This window comes from Colius striatus, chromosome 4, assembly GCF_028858725.1.
Source record: "Colius striatus isolate bColStr4 chromosome 4, bColStr4.1.hap1, whole genome shotgun sequence".
Classification (NCBI taxonomy): domain Eukaryota; kingdom Metazoa; phylum Chordata; class Aves; order Coliiformes; family Coliidae; genus Colius; species Colius striatus.
In genome coordinates, this window is record NC_084762.1 from 57883643 (window position 1) to 57896134 (window position 12492).

Sequence of the window (12492 nt, forward strand, 5' to 3'; positions counted from 1 at the left end):
GTGTTTGGAAGAAAACCTGTGAGCTACCATAGGCAATGGGATAAAGGTGTATCTGAAATTCATTTTTAGTAGTTCTCAGTTTTTAACAGAACGCTAAAAAAAAAAAAAACCCCAAACCCAGTCTTAACAACTCCATCTACCCTCTGCAATAGAAAAAACAAATCTTAATTTAGCAGGAGTCACCAGTCAGCTCCTGAGGCATAAACAGGCAGCTGAAGCACTGCGTGTAGGCTGGCTTCAGTGCTGGATGCCGAGCAGTATTTGGCACAGGTGGAGGGGGGTTTTCATCACAGACCCAAATTAACTTCAGTGAAGTTAGACCGCCTCTGCCAGAGCCGGAGGAGCAATCTTGGGGTGGGAGAAGCGCCTAGCTTCCTACCCGCCGCCCTTCCCTCCCGGGCGCCGCTCAGCCGAACAAAGGCGGCAGCGGCGAGTGCCCTTTGTGCAGCGCGGGCAAGGCAAGGGGCGATCTCGCCCCGCCAGCCGGGCCCGGAGGCGCTGAGCGGGCCCCACGCCCCGGCCCCCGCACTGGGCATGGCCCGGCCCGACCCGGCCCGGCCCAGCCCACCTCGGCTCGGCTCGGCTCAGCTCGGCTCGACAACGTGTGGGGAGGAAGCGCCGGCTGCGCGGCGGGTGGGTGGCTGCCAGCCGCTCGGATCCTCCGCCCCCTGACTCCGCCCCTCCGCCGCCAATCCTCCGCCCTCTTCTCCTCCTTGGTGGCTGCTTTCTCGGCCCGGGTTCCCCGCTCTTCCCCTCGCTCCTTTCCGGGGGGCTCCCGCGCCGCGCTGGCGAGGACGGTAAGGGCGGCGGCGCGGCGCTGGGCCGGGCCGGGCCACTGCTCTGGGCACGGCGAAGCCCGGGGCTGAACGCGGTGCTGTCCCGCAGCGGTTCTCTCTGCTTGCTGGGGGCGGCCCCGGGGAGCGGCGGCGGGCAGGTTCCCCCGCGATCAGCCCCGGCGGGCGTTTGGCGAAGCGGCTATCGGCGCGGCCGGGGGTGCGGGGCTGGCGGGCGGGGGTCTCCTCCGCCGGGCGCTGCGGCTGAAGCTGCTTTGCCCTGCCCAGCCCAGCCCTGTGCCGAGTCCCTCCGGCGACAGAGCGGCTCCCGTGGGGTGGGCTCCGCGGGTGGGTGCCCCGTGCGGAAGCGGGGCCGAGCCGGCGTCGTCCGCCGCCGCTGGGGACGGCCGTTCTGGCTCCATCCTGCGAGCGGCTCTGCGGCGGGCAGGCAGAGAGGTTTGGCTCCTCCGAAATTCCTCCTTAACATCAGGGGCAAAACATATAGCCCAGGAGAAAGCCTGTGGAAGTGATTGCTGCTGAACTGCTCCGAGCGATTTCCTCGAGTCGGGGTGAAGTGTGAGCTTCCTGCCCGGGATGCCTTTTCGGAGGCTGTGGAGCCGAGCACATGGCCGCCTCCGCTGGGTCGGCGCTCGCGCTGCTCGGGGTCTGTTCCGCGCCTGTCATGACACCGCCTCAAACTGGGCCTATGGGCGCCTGGTTTCGTCTCAGAGTGCTAGTCTGACCTGAAGTAAACTTTAGCTGGGAGAAGGGAGCAGACTTATCCCAAAGGTAATTTACTTAGATATGATGACTTGGGTTTGGCGGGTTTCCCCCCACCTTTCCTTACTCAGACAAGGCATCTGTGAAAAGAAGGGCAATTAATGGAGTTATTAGGATTCAATATATATGGCAGCTCATGGGGCAGAGAAAAAGGTTAAACTTTCAAAAACCTGGCACTGGCAAATTACCAACTCCAGTGTGTCATAATATTCGCTTTTCTAAACTTGAATTTTATGGTCATTTGTGTGTTGATCCTGGCTTGTGCTTGGAGTCTGCATTTACCGTGTACTGATATTCAAGGATGAAACACCTCTTGTGCTTAAAATGACAACTCTATTGTGTTGTGTGATCAGCAAGACAAGTTTTATCTTTAATGTAGTCCTTTTTATCACTTAGCTGTAAATACTTGCTCTGTTTGTAAATCTGCCACTGATTTGTTGGGTGGCTTTTCAAAGGTCACTTAAGTTCAGCTTCCTTCTTTTTTTTTATTTTGTAAAATGCCTGCACTAATTTAATATGATACTGAGTCAGATTTGACATCTATAATTTATTTCCCATTCGTACTTATGTGCTATAAGAGCTATGCTTTATAAAGCAACCTGTCCTTGGTTCTGCCTGTAAAGTCTACTGATTGATCTTGGTGCGTAGTGTACAGGAGGTGCACAGCTTGGCTTGTATCTAATGGTAAGTGTCCTACTTATTTAAAAACATTGAGAGCTCTAAAAGGGTCATTGTAATCCATACTACACATGCGCTCAACTGACCTAGAACTAACAAGATAAAACACTTTCAAGCACTTCTGGTGTAAACGGTGGATTGTTATTTCCTCGTGTGTGACTAACACAATTAATTGCTTTTTGAAGTGTTCAGTGCCACCGTCCTCAGTTTAGAGGGTGGCTGAACCCTCTACTTCTGCAAAGCTACAAACGATGAGTTTCTGCAAAGCTTGGCTTCTGCTAGTGAGACCAGTCACAAGAGTAGAAGACATCAACAGTGTGAATGTGCTGCCTGGGGAGTTGTACCTGTTGGTGATGGTGCCCAGGAGAGCTGGGTGCAGAGACCACTAGCAGTCTTCCAGAGATATCCTTTGCCATGATATGGGGCTGTTGGATCTGACAGAGTTGTATGCCCTGCCAGGGCCCCATTTTATGTGGCTTTAGTAATTTATGTCACTGGTATTTCATGCTGTGGTACTGTTTCCCCTCTGTGGGTTTCAGCCACTGTGGGCAGGAGGTAGCAGGGAGGTGCTGGTGTGCTGCAATGTAGATGCATGTATACCAGGAATGTGGTGGTTAGTGTGATTTACTGCCTTGATGGAACTGATAGCCTAGGCCGGCAAGTTCACTTTGTTGCTGAGAAGGCCTAGACTGCCCTTGTGCATGTTATGAAAGTTGTTTCACAAGAGGGAAACCGTGTTTGCCAGATTTACATGGAGATCATCAGCTGTCACTTTACCAGAGTGGTTTTTTTCTATGTCCTACTGTAGCACTTGGCTGTCAGTGCTCTCCTTCCTAGCTCCTTGTAGACTTGTAGTGCACATGCTGGAGACATCAAATCTCAAATTGTTGCTGGAGGCAGTTAATATGGATGCAGTCTTCCACTGGATGTGAGATGGTTTTCTGTTAAAAGTTCATGTTTTACTTAAAAATCTGGAGAGCTAACATTGATTTAGTAAGGCAAAACTGAGTCAAATTATAGAACATGTCCTTGCACATGTGTTCTGTTTGCTCAGAGCTATAGAGTACATTTGAAATACCACACTAGCGGATAAAAGGAAGGTGTTTAAGTATGCTTTCCTAAGTGTGTTTCCCACTGGTGACATAGTTACATTGGAAATCAGTACACTGAAATATTGTAGGATAGATTTTTGGCCATTAATTGTGGTGGAGTGCAGAGTAAATGAAGACGAAATAAAAACACTTTAAAGGAAATTTTATTTTAACAGGGAAAGCTCTGAGAAGTTAGAGGAGCTAGTTTGTGAAGTCCATGGGGATGAAGACCTGTAGGAGAGGTTTACTGAAAAAAAGCCTCGAACTGAGACTGGGACTATCTTAAATGAAAGGTCCAACAACTGCTTGGAAACTGCATTTTAAGGATGAGGAAAAGCTTGCCAAGTGGGGCTGCAGACCTTGCTGCAAGAATAAGATACTGCAAATTACTGGAAAACCTGTAAGGAATGAAATGAAGCAGGGGGCTGGTCATTGGAGCACAGGAACTGCAGCGGCAGCATGTGAATTGCCAAAAGCTAGAGCATGAGTGAATTTAAGATGAAGATGAAAAAAGTAAAAAGAAGAGAAATTGGTTATGATGTTTTAAGGACCAGGCTATAGTTGAAAAATATTTATAGTGCCTCCAAAATTATCAGTTGTAACCAGTTTTAGATAGGGATGGGATTTGAACACGGGAGAAAGTGTGGTGAACACAGATGATGAGAATAAATGTCTTATGCCTAATTCTGGATTTAACACAGTCAAACTAAGGAAGCAAAGGGTCTCAGCTTTAGGAGTCTGAAGGAGTTGGCACAGAATGCTGGGGACAGGTTAAAAACCAAAAAGGAACGGTTATCTGTCGAGTGTAGCAGCTGCAATAGCAATATAGCCAAAGAAGTATACTCTTCTATGTATTTATTTTAAAAGGAGAAGAGAATGAAATCTGTTCACACATTTTACTCTGGTCAAGGATTTAAACCAAATTTGGAATGGAGATTTAAGTGTACAAAGATAAGTGACAAACAGGATAAAATGCATTATGGATTTGCCACAATTAGGTCGTGGAAGACTAAAGTCATATTATTACTGGTTAGATGCTGAGTGTCCTAGACAAAAGGCACAGAAAGATTCAGTTCCATATGCATATACCGTGCCACAACACTGAAAATGACCAAATTGGAAGTATGAGGCTTGGCTAAAGAATGATGAGGTAGCATGGGATAGCAACTTGAAGGAGAAATTGTTACTTTGTCTGTATGAATAAATAAAATGTGCTAGGTAAGTATTGGAGGTGGGATGGGTGTTCTTTTTGCTTCAGTGTAGAGGCAGAGATAATTCAATACAAAGGAGAACTGCTGATGAGGCAAAGTTAGAACAGCCAGTCAGCACCAAGTAGGTTTGGATTATGGCACAGGAAAAGCTGAATGTCTGTGATGACTGAAGCAATAGAAATGAGAGGAAGTTAAATAGCTGTAAAAGCCAAGTTATCTACTGAGTGATTATTAACAGCTCATCTGCTATCAGCAGTAGGTCATCCCTTAAAACAGGCCTGGAGGAAAAGGCCTGATAGTCAGACAGGGATGACTATTTGATGTTGAAGGTGAAATGTAAGCTCATGTGATCTGCAGTGAGAGTTCTTCACTGGATATAGGCAAGCTTGTGTACAGAAAATATTAAATTGTAGTGAAACATGTACAGGGATATCCATACTACAAAGATGATGGGATGTGAGCAGTCTGGAGTGAGCAGAAAGACCAAAACTTTAGCTGTGTTGGCTTTTGTAGCTTCGTAATGGTGGAGAAGGTGGATAGAAGCTGCTTATAAATTCCCTGGGGGAAATTCTTGGAGAAGAGGAAGGATCGTAAATTGAAGGCTCATCCGTAATTTTGGATTAAAAACTGGACATACAGGAGGTTGATTTGATGCCTTGTTGAATGGATGTTAGAGTATTGTACTGGGGAATTAAAAATGAGTTTCATAACTGTCAGATTTAGGATGCTCTCCCAGCTGTGTCTTGGGTTCCAGTTTAGTGATTAAGTTTGGACGTGACTTTAGGAAATGGGCAGTTCAGGTAACTTTTATGCTTTGGTCTTTGCTGCTAGTCAGCAGAAACAGAAAACTCCAGTGAAGGAGATACGAAGAGCAAAAATACTTTTGGTGAGTATGTACTGTCCAGTCACTTGATGGTGAATGGAATTTCGAACAAGTAAAAGGCCCTATCTGTGACCCTAGTAGCTGCAGCTTTTTCTTCCCTTTTTAGTGTATAATGGAGTGGAATCAAGAGTAGCTCATAAGTAGCTCATAAAACATTAAAGATAACCACAAATTAATATGCATGGGACAGAAAACGTATAAATGGACATACAGGCTGGAGGTCAAGATGGCTTACTTGAACCCATAAATAAATAAAGGGATTGTGTTTTCATATTGTGTGCCTGTATCTGTCTCCTGCTGCCTGGTCTTAGAAGTGCTCCTAGGCACTGGCTGCATCTTCTTGGAGGATTGTGCTCCTGGGAACAGATGTAGGGAGGTAGTGCCTGCTGAGGTACGTCAGCAGAGCCTTGCACAGTAGGACAGTTGCAGTAGACAAGTGTAGGGCTGCTGAAGACCCAAGGTGGGAGCTCCCAACCAGTATGATGTGTGCTCATCTATGCCTTCTTTTTCAGGTGAAGTAAGTTGTGTTGAGCTGTGAAAAGAATAATTTAACAATCCCTGGGAAAATTGGATTCATTGTCTTGGTTGCTTTTAACATGTATTATTAGGCCTTTCACTTATTGTGATGATTTTTTTTTTACTTTGTTTTCTCTTGTTACTCTTTTATGAGAGAGTTTGATATATCATTAAAAACAGTAGACTAGGGCTAAGCTTCGTGTTTATTTGTATAAAGCATCTTTCACTTGACAGTCTTGAAGTTCCAAATATTAATGGCTGAGGTGGAAAAGTTATTTCAGATTTACAGAGGAGAGGTTCAGCTCAAATTCAAACAATCTATAGCAAATCAGTGAAGAGAGCCCTTGTCTCTCGATGCTTTGCTGTGTTTTTTAAAAAGAAATAATTCAAATAATTTCCTGTTACAATTTGAGGTCTTGGAAAAATCTGTGTTAAGAAATAGGAGGAAATGATTTTAAACTTTTCTGGATGGGGAAGATAACAGCAGCATCCAGTATTGCCTGCACTTCAAGCAAGTGGAAAGAAATATCCTCCTTGTTAATCTAATACATCAAGGAATGTGTTTGAGGCAAGCATGGTCAGACTTGGAAACAAAGAAATGGATTGGAGCAAGAAGCAAGTGGTGTAAGAGATGAAGGTAAAACCTGGATGAACATGTAAAAGGATACAAGAGAGAAAATATGATTGAGAAGAGTTATGGAAAGACTATGAATGAACAAACTAGTGAATAGGGAAACGAAGGAGAAATATATGTACACATGAACTCACAATGCACATTAACTTGTATCCATATTAAATTGGAAAGCTCATGTCTTATTCATTGCTGATGTAACTGTGGGATGTCTTTTAGCTGCTTGGAGTTGCACTGTTTAGAAAAGCTTATTTTGAATGGAGAGAGGTTACAGTGGGGAAAGAACAGAGCAGAATTTTAGAGTAAACTGAAGGAGAACCTTTTAGATGTGAGTACCTGTAAATTACAGTTTATCTTCCATAGTTCAGGAGCAAAGCAAAGGAAAAGGGAAGAATTCTGGACAGAGGAACGGGGAAGAATGGCTGTTCTGTAGCCTTCCAGTGGTTTAACTTTCAAATTTCCACGTTGTTTTAGTCTCTCTTTTTTTGTTTTTTTTTTGGGGGGGGGTGGTTGTTGTTGTTGTTGGGTGGTTTTTTTTGTTTTTTGTGTTTTTTTGTGCAAATAGGAGCTGAAGGAATGTGCTGTTGTGAAAGGACCACTGATGCCACAGTCTTCCTCTTTGTCCAGTATCTCTACACAGTATTAGACATCTGTTTTAATTAACCTAAATTTGAGTGGACCCCCAGACCCTTGGATTTGCAATGACCTTTTTATGTTGTCTTTCTGTATTTCGCAAGTTAATCTGTGCATGTTACTGTTTGAGAGGTCAAAGGGCCACTAGAAACAAAACTGTTACCTGTACGTATATGTGCATATATAGATATATGCAGCTTAGACTAGGGTGGAAGAGAATTGTTTGAGTAATCATTGGTGAGCATTTTTGATATGATGATAACATTTGATTTGTACGTTATATATCTAAAATTGATGTTGTTGTGATCTATTTGACAAATTTATTTTCTGCCTGTCCACCTCCAGGGGTTTTAGACCAGTTTTTTTAATTTCTTAAATAAGAGCATCTTGTCACTTCCCATGCGTGCATGTATTTCAAAACTGAAGTTAGAAAAATTCAAATTTAATACTAACGCTTGTAAATTAGTCATGTAAGTACAAGTATTAAAATGTGAGAAATTTCACTTGCATGTTGTATTTAATTGCAAGATTCTTATTATCTGTGTTGTTTTGCCTTTCTGAGCTTTGATATTACTGAAGTATATTACTTTTGAGTTCTCCCAGTGTTTTGGATTTGAATGTTGAATGATTATTGCGGTTAATTCAGTTATTCTGAATGAATTTAAATGGTTGACAGTGTGAATGGGACTTCATGGATTGCTTTTGCTCTGTTTGGATAGATGTTGTTGTCTCACTAAACATAACTTGTGGCTGTCGGACTTCTCTCTACATAATAAATCTTGATACAATTATAGAATCATTGAATGGTAGGGTTGGAAGGGACCTTCAGAGATCATCTAGTCCAACCCCCAGCAGTAGCAGATCCACCTAGATCAGGTCGCATAGGAACATGTCCACGATATGTAGGAACTTATTGATAAATCAGTTAATTCCATTAATTAATATCTGCTAATCAGAAGCTAGAATCCCAGTTCTGTAACACCTGAGACTTCTGCAATGCATTTGTATAAATACTTGGGGAACATTTGCAGATCTGAAGCTCTACTCAGATTTTCTGCAATACCTCCACATGTGCTTTGCTGAAGGATTTCAGATATTTTAAACAAGTTTTCCTTTATTTATTTTTTTTTTTATATTTCCTTTATTTACTTTATTATTACTGTGTTGTCCCCATCTTGCAATGTTTGCTGTGCATATTCAGGGAGTTACTCCCATTGTAGTAATGAGTCTGCTTTAGTAAATAAAATTATGTGTATTGGGTTCAGCTTCAGAGGTTCTAGCTGAAGTGAATCTGCCAATTCTTTATGTATTTAAAGCCACATATTTCAGGGTGTTTTTTTTATATATATATTTTCTGTTTAACAGACTGTGAGGGAGAAGGAGAAATTGACTCTAATGAAGTACAGCATATAGGAATGCACAATTTAAGTACTTCAGTTTGGAGACAAAATATTATTTCCCTCTGATCTTTACTGTAATACTTTAAGGTGTTCAATTGTAATAAATGTATTTAGAAGAATTAAAAAATTTTTTTTCTGATGGCATATTTAGTATAGGAAGCTTGTGCTACCATGAAGTTTCTATTTTAGGAATGAGATCTTTCTTTTTTTTTCCCTGTTTAATTGAAAGATGATCAGTGTCACTTCTCTCTTCCTTCCCTCTCCATCCCCCCTTAAAGTAAACCAAAACCTTCAGTCCTTAAACAAAAGTGTCTTTGTTTTTACATTTGTTTTATGAAATTGCTTAAATCCTTTGGGAAAAGCTTTCCTCTCACAGGAAGAGAGGAAAAAAAACCCACCCCAACGAACCCCTCCTAAAGCCAAAAACAGCAAGCCTGCTACCAGACATCACAATGTTTTCCTATCTGAATAGTAGCAAATTGCATAACAGAAGCAATTTCTCATCTTAATGAATGAAAAGTGCAATTGCAGAAATGCACACAGACATATGGATTTCACTCAGCAAATGTAAATTCTGTAGCATCCAGGGCAAAAAATTGCTGCATACTTTTCTTGGAGCATCTTTGGACTGTTGTTTTCTGGAGTGGAACTTGTAAATGGGATATTTCAAAGCTCTGAGAGATGAACAAATGAACTGTTCTCTCCTGGCCTTTGTGGTTTTTGGGGTTTTTTTTAAACCATTTATTCCTAAAAATCTCTTGATTCTATATCTTTGGGATCTTCTGATGGTGTGGCTCCAGTTACAAAGCCATCCATCCCAGCACACTGGGTGGATGTGTGAATTGCCCTGTCTTCATCTAGGAACATGGCAGCTGACAGCAAGCGTAAGTTAGAGAATGAACTATAAAGACCAAGAAATACCACTCTGCTAGTTTGTCTGCATGAACTTTATCCAGAAAATATACTACAGGAGTGTTGATGAGATAAAACAAGATTATTGCAGCAGACTTTCTCTCAAATGTAATAAAAACATGAAATTGAGCCAATGGCCGTCTCTTCTCAATCACCTGTATTAATATGTGGGCTGGAGGGATCAAAGATGAAGGAAAAATTTAGAGGTAAGTGCTGAATGTGAATGAAAAAATAAGGAGGCTTTCATTAAGGTCAGAAGGTAAGGGCTTGTTTTCTGATAGGGTAGGAAATCAGATGCTGGACTGAAACAATGGTATAGGACCATTCTAGAGGACACCTTTGTAAAAATTATATAGAGAATATGGAGTATGATGGTGTTCCTGGATCCAGTGGCACCTCTCATAGCATCTCTTTGCATCTTGGGTAGCTCTTGGATTTTACTTGACATTCCCTGTCTTTATGCCCTGTGTTGCTGTCTCTCCTTTGTCCCCAAAGCCTATGGATATATGCAGCCTGTGGTGGGCTTTGATACATTTGTAACTTACAATCACTGTAATTCTGATACTGGGCAGCCATGAAATCTCTCATGAGCTGATTTGCCCATAGTGTGATGATGATGAGTTCACGTATCACTTTCTGGACTTTTATACCCTAGCCTTGTAGGTACATCTGCTTGTCCTGGTGCCTAGGGATCAACTGTGCAGTCTACAGTGCCTTCTGGAGTAGCATCCCTACCACTTATAAAGAGGAATATGCAAAGATGATTATATATCTGTTCACTTTATATTTGAAATATTTGAAGTGCTCTTTCTGAAAACTAGAAGAGAGAATTATAGGCTTTGGATAGATAGAAGCTGTATTAACTAATGCTTTGCTGGTTATTTGGCCTAAAATGGAATAGCCAAAAGCTGTAGAGAGGCCTCATCCCCCAGCCATATTTTGTTTAATAAAATACAGGATTTCTACCCTTGTTATCCAAGAACTTCTATAAAGGTATCAAGTGATGGTGCTTAGATTATTGCAATGAACTAATTTGATTTCCATGTTACTTCTGGATGACTGCTGCTGAAAAGACTTTTTATAAGGTGTCCTGCCTCAATTTGAAATCAGATCCTTACACTCCACCTTCTACGTACATTTTACTGCTTTGTGTGGGCTGCACTGCTCAACCAGTGAGGAGAGAAAGGGAAATTTGCCTCCTGCACTGTTGTTAACAGTCAATACTAATCAAATACCAGTAAGGACAGTAGGCTTGCTTTACTGCTGAATGGCAGGATCATATTATGTTTTGGTCAGAAGGGATCAGTGGAGCTGTGGAGTGAAAGAGCTGCTCACCCATGCTCATTCTCACCCTTCATTCCTGTTTTGCTGCAGGGGCAAAACATTTTCCCTGAAAGCTCTGTTTCTGGTAGGTATTACAGCTGAGGTGGGACAAGGACTGGTATTGGAAGGGAGTCTGACAGTATTTGCTCGTAATAGTTGTGCTACAGCTTAGGAGTGGACATGATTAGTATGGCAGTGCTGCACGGTAGCATGTCACCTATTGCTTCGGTTTAAGCCTGAAGGAATTACAGTGTGAGTTGGACAGGAAGGCAAGAAGGCAGTTTGTGTTAAGACAGTTTGTGGTACAGATACTGTGTAATGCAAAGTTGGCTGCTGTGAGGTTCCAGTCTTTCTGCTATGTCTTTCCCATGCCTAGAACTTCCACTAATTTAAAGCTGAATTTCTAATATGAAACAAAACCTGTTCCTTAATCAGTGTGATTTACTTTCATGGAATATTGCATTCAACTTAGAGTAAATTTTGAAAGCCATCTAACATTTTAAAATTAAGTCAGCTGTTCTTGATGTTGAACCAGACTGAAAAGCATTAGCAATCTCTGTGAAGTCTGCCTTCAATGAAATGTAATTAGGTACCATAAGATACTGTGCTGAAGGAACCCATAAAATAGTTCTGCACTTAGTCTTTTTTATGTTACAATTCTGCAGTTGGAACAGTGGATTTACCATTGTTTCCTGAGTACCTTTCTTATTTGGCAATATATAGAACACAGAACTTTTAAAATCTACTGTGTTATTAGAGTAACTGATATGTTGCAGTAGAGAATATATCTCCTTGTTCTGTAGAACATGTGAATACAACTTTTTTTTTCTTTAACTCTACAGCTTCAAATGCAGAACTGCACAGATCTTCCTAGGCTGGGATTTTTCTAAAGTCAATGTCAAAACTCCCTCTTTCATACTTGCAAAGGTTGTGGTCTCTGACAATGAGATACACCTCACTTCAGTTCTGCTTATCTTGTTCATCAAGTCAAACAGCTCTTACGATTATTACCCATGATCAGCTAGCTCATTGGCATGACAATTAATAAAAGGATAAATGAAAATGTAAGAAATGCTGTGGTTGCCACCCTGCAAACTTTCACTGGCACCTGTAGTGAGTGTTCTCCAAGGAAAGGGAAGAGGCAGAGGCTGGTTAGTACACATAGGACAGAATTGCAGTGCTTGACTATGGCAGTGTTAGTTCTGGCTGCTGTGCTTCGTACCTCAGAAGGCTCCTGAAACAGAAGGGAGTGTGCCATTGGGTTGCTGTCCAGCATCTTTCTCTTTTTGTTTTTTTAGTATTATGTCTTTGATCACAGCCCTCAGCAGCTTAAAGTGTAGGAGAATTTCTTTCCCCTGCTGAGAGATTACAGAGTGTTCCTGGTTAACTGTTCTCAATTACCTGATGGTTTTTATTTTAACCAATTGTTTTCTGACTTGGGAAGAAAATGAAAGGGACATATTCTACATGGAAACCTGTGTACAACTTTTGCAAGTGATTTAATTCAGATCAGTTTGGAAATATGCTTTTGTCTTGAATTATGTAGTTGATCTTCAGTCTGAATATGTATGAAAAGTGACGTAAATTGAAGATGTCTGGTTTATCATGTTGTCTGCTCATAAAATACAACAAACTAGTCACAAGGAAAACCTTCTTGGGCA

At 42.0% G+C, this 12492-nt stretch overlaps 1 protein-coding gene across 2 annotated transcripts in view; it reads left to right on the forward strand.

The window, feature by feature from the left end:
• The first annotated feature begins 707 nt into the window (after positions 1 to 707).
• Positions 708 to 12492, forward strand: part of FAM110B (family with sequence similarity 110 member B) — a 114692-nt gene continuing 102907 nt past the window's right edge. For both annotated transcript variants that reach the window (XM_061995269.1, XM_061995267.1), the window contains exon 1: positions 708 to 797. The gene's annotated coding sequence lies outside the window, so the exon portion shown is untranslated. The remainder of the gene's footprint in view (positions 798 to 12492) is intronic.